A 4,799-nucleotide genomic window follows, 5' to 3' on the forward strand; every position below is an offset into this window, starting at 1 on the left:
TCGTTTCCTCGACTAGTTCTTTAGTTTGTTAAGGCGTTAACGAAAATTGGGCAGCACCTCCCCTATAATGTGCCCTATCCGAATTTCCAATTAGGTCCCTAAGACCTATAGCCAACCAACAACAACAACCTGCAGCAATTCATACCAACAATATACAACATAAACTCCAAACGACTTATTCAAAAATACGGTATCACAATAGGGCGTCTAGCCTTTATTTTGTAACGCCTTTAATTATACGCCACAAGGGGTCATGTGGATTCAACCAGAAGCACCATAACCCACATTAGAAAATATTTAGTCCCTGCAACAACACATTACACCCCTGCAGCAACAACTCACAAGAACGACACTTTATTTCGACGACAATTCACTTGTAGCGACTCCAATTTAGTTTATTTCGAACGTCCAGCATTTTTATCATATTTTCATATTTACAGCCACTTACACAACGTAAAATACCCTATATAACAACACCATAAACTCCAATTTAAAATAAAAGGCCTTACCTTACGTTAAACTGGTCAAACCCGCCAAAACTTATCAAAACGCGAAATCTGGGCAGCCCACAGTCTTATATTGTCGCTTAGTTTCGGAGGGGTAATTGAGGGAAGCAATATTTGTGGCCTCAATGAAAGTTATATACATGTGTATAAAGGTCGCAAAAAATTTTGAACTACCCCTACAGCAATTTTGTACGAAAATATATGCCCAACATACTCACAGCTGTCCGTGTAGGATTTCCAAAGCACAATATGGGCAGCAGCTCCCCCAAGATTCACCACCACTTTTGGAGTAGAGAAAAGCAAAAGTGGGTTGTAGAGTCTACATAAAAGTTGTAGCCCTATGAAATATATTTCCAAAACTTCTTGAATCACCCATAACTAAGTCTTACACAAGAAGTTATACTCGTATTACCAACAGCAGTCCTATTCAAAAACGGGTTTCTTAACAAGAACAAAAACCTCCTCGTTGCCCCAATGATAAAATTTTATATGGTCAAACACCGTTATTTAATCGGGGTATACCTTGAATAATTAATTCCCGAATTGAAAATGGAGGTCTTACCTTATTTGGTTGCTGCCGTAGCTCTCTCTTCTCTCCCTCAAGTTGTCTCCAATTTTCCTCAAGTGTAGATGCTGAAAAATGACTTCCTTAGTCATAATTTCAGCATATATATCCAACTTTTGGAGGTTACACGTGGAATCCCCTAGGGGTGACACGTGGCATCCCCCTAGGGTGCCGCCTCATCAATGCATCCAACCCAAATCCGCCATGTGGCAGCATAGGACCCACCTAGGTGTGTCACCTGCTTGCTTGTCACCTGCTTGCTTCGCTTTCGCTGCGTCGTTTCCTTATTTCTCTTCTATGGGTTTGTAATTTCGTCGCACTTTAAGAGCCTATGTATTCCTTACGACTTAGTCTCAACACGCACTCGAGTAGCTTAAGTACGTAAGAACTCTAAGTTGGTAGCTTACTCGAGTTAATCGAGTGATACGACTCATTTCTCGACCTCCAACTCCTTTCAAATTTTTATAACCTTATTTCCAATCTTTCTTATTATGAAGCATTTCGTTCTCCTTTCGTTGGAGTTATTTGATAGCATTATAAACTATCCAACTCACATAACGATTTTTAAGAAACTTAAGAGCCTTCCCTGAAACTTCAGAAGCTTAAGAAGCCTTTTAAGGTACCAAAGTACGGGGTGTAACATCTTTCCCCCTTTAGAACATTCGTCCCTGAATGTTAACTAGCCTCATAAGGTCTTACGAGTGCTTCAGGATTCTTCTGTACTGGTTGCCGTTCATAGGCCTTGTATTAACTCATATGGTCTATTTAAGAAGGTAGATTACCTGTAGGCATAGGGAACAAGTGATATTTCTTTTCCATTTCAACTTTCGAGTTCCTTTACCACACATCATATTGCACCCTTTACACGAACATGTGTAGGAGCTTAAAGTAGCCCGAAAGATGCTTTAGCATTACCATACTAGTTTGTACGTAAACCTGTATCATTTCTTACTTCCTTCCTCTACTTACCCTTGAGTTTCCTCATATTCCAGTATAGGAGAGATCTCTCATCCTTTCCTTGTTTTGCTGCTTGTACACCACAATATTAGTAGTCAGTAACTTTGTTACCAACATCTTACCTTCAGTCGAGTATAGCCTGGCTATTCCTCACAGTATGTTTTAAGTTCTCATCATAATTCTCTTGTTGTATTCATCCCCTTTGTGTGAACCTATTCTTTGATGTCATACTATTCAATTCCTTACTATTAATTCTCCACACTGTCTCTGGTATCATGGCTTTTATCCATTTATTGCTGGACTTTAGATCCTATTAACTCGTGCCAGTATGGGATCTCACTTGAAGCCACTTCCCCCCTTTAGGGTGTACCCATGTCACTATCTGTTGTGTTCTACCTTACGCCTTTATTTCCAATTTTCCAATACGTGTGATTCTTTTCCAACACATTCGGTATACTGCACCATATCTATGCCTTTCTTTATATCTTCCATACCTTTGGTTGCCTAGGTACGATAACTTAACACAATCATGAGGTGCTAATCCAGTCTAATTATGGGTACTCGAGTCACGTAGCAATTTATTCAAAGCCATTTGCCATTTATTTTGATCAACAACTAGCTAGGGCTTATAGTCGTTTCCAATCCTCAAATAGGCAGTACTTTCCTTCCGACACTCGGTGTCCCAAGCTTTGTCATAGTCCTAGCCTTATCCCAGTGGGTACTACTTGTCCCTTTAATGAATTCACAATGCGCTAGTTGTTTTGCAAAGCTACATCCCCTATCTCAAAGGGTCTTATCATCTTTCACGGTAGAGTTACGTATCCACAATACTTCTTTATATCAATAATGCCATGCACGGCCAACGTGTATATATACATGCATATCATCTCATATCACAGCCACACAGGGCTTCCCAGGAGGTCACCCATCCTAATATTACTCTTGCCCAAGCACGCTTAACTTCGAAGTTCTGATGGGATTCGATACGTTAGTGCTGGTATGATCGCACCCTCCCCCATAGGGCGCATATCTATCGAAGAAGATGATGACCCAGCAGCTGATCCAGTAGGCCAAGCTGCACCGCCCAAGTTACCCGTCTTAGTTAGTCTTATCCTTAATATATCGTCCTATCCAGAACTACCAGTCTTTCCTAAATCATTTTCCTTTTATTTCAAGGGAAATTTGGGCAGAGTTTCCTCTGTATTTCTTACTGTCTTAACACCTGCATGCAGAAAATGCCAACAATTACTCACAGGGGCAATACACAGAAAGATATATATATATACGTATCATATCACGTCATATCGTAGCCTCACAGGGAGCCCAATATCAACAATAGTATAACTGATGGACTTACCTCGTATGTCCAACTCGAACTGCACCTGTTTAGACTTTCTGTCTACTTTTCCTTTCAATTTTCAACTTTACATGTCAACCGTAATTCAATACCTTACCTGGTACCTATCATTCGTGCCTTGCTTACCTGCGTGCTGTGTAACTTCCAATATTGTCAGTAACCTTCTTATATTGATGTTATCCTTCTGCTGAAATCACAAGTTAGTATGAGGAATTTCATTCCCTATGAATCGACTCTATCGCACGATCATAGATATAAAAGAAAGGTAACATCCTAAATGTCCTGTAGCCTTTTGTCTATAGATGTGGTGCATATCACACCGATAAACAAGACTCTACTAGACATGGTCTGTAGACACTCCAAGGATGAACTGCTCTGATACCACTTCTGTCACGACCAAACCCCATAGGCCGCGACTAGGGTCCGACCTGGACCCTCTTATGCGTATATATCAGTTACCCTTAAGTTGAACCGTGTGTGATGTGATACCATACACAAACCCCAATGGGTCAAAAACTTTTTTTCATAAACCTGTACCCTCATTCACCTGTATCATGACAGGAAAGAGCATGCGAGCCGACGAGGCTGCCATACCACGAAAACATTTGCAATACATCGGATGAGCACAACTCTACCCTTAGCCCCACTGAGTATGTTAGCAGAACAAACAAATTAGGAAATCAGAAGAGATCGCTAGAGAGAAAGCACGAAAATAGATATAGCACACGAAGGCCATTAAGGCCATCATAAAACACAGGCCCAAAACACATATATAAAACCCACAACACAAGTCTACAGACCTCTACAGAATGGTAGCATAATCATATGACGGGACAGGGCCCCCGCCGTACCCCTGGACAAATAAATATATACATATCAAATGACCAGCATCAAAAGTTAGGCTCCGGAATAGTGGAGCGCCCCCAACATCGCTGAGTGGAAACCCTAAGCCGACAGACTTCCAAAATAAATATATGTACCTGAGGGCATGAAATGCAGCCCCCCAGAGAACGGGAGGTCAGTACGATATATGTACTGAGTATATAAAGCATGGACTGTAACTAGTAAAGCCATTACCATAACAGAAGGTGCAAAGATGAGCAAACTATCCAGAATACCAAAATGCTTTTCATAACCACATATAATGTATGCAGAGAAACATATGCCATATACGATCCCATTATGGGACTCAGTGAACAAATACAAAATGTGGTCGCCGTCCCGTCACTGGAGCCACAACACATCATAACTCCAGAGTAGGGAATATCTCCGTAACAGATCATATCATATCAGATGGTCATATCAAATCATATCATATCATAGGTGTACATGGCATATCATAACTCCACAAATCAAACCCATGTACAGGTCGTACCTTCCCCCTCACGTCGGGGCACGGTGAACAATGCAGAGA

The 4,799-nt window shown here is 41.0% G+C and overlaps 1 pseudogene; it reads right to left on the reverse strand.

The window, feature by feature from the left end:
- Positions 1-2,921: 2,921 nt before the first annotated feature.
- LOC129893539 (5S ribosomal RNA) lies at positions 2,922-3,039 on the reverse strand (annotated as a pseudogene).
- Positions 3,040-4,799: the final 1,760 nt, after the last annotated feature.

The sequence above is a fragment of the Solanum dulcamara genome, chromosome 6, assembly GCF_947179165.1.
Source record: "Solanum dulcamara chromosome 6, daSolDulc1.2, whole genome shotgun sequence".
In the NCBI taxonomy this organism is placed as follows: Eukaryota; Viridiplantae; Streptophyta; class Magnoliopsida; order Solanales; family Solanaceae; genus Solanum; species Solanum dulcamara.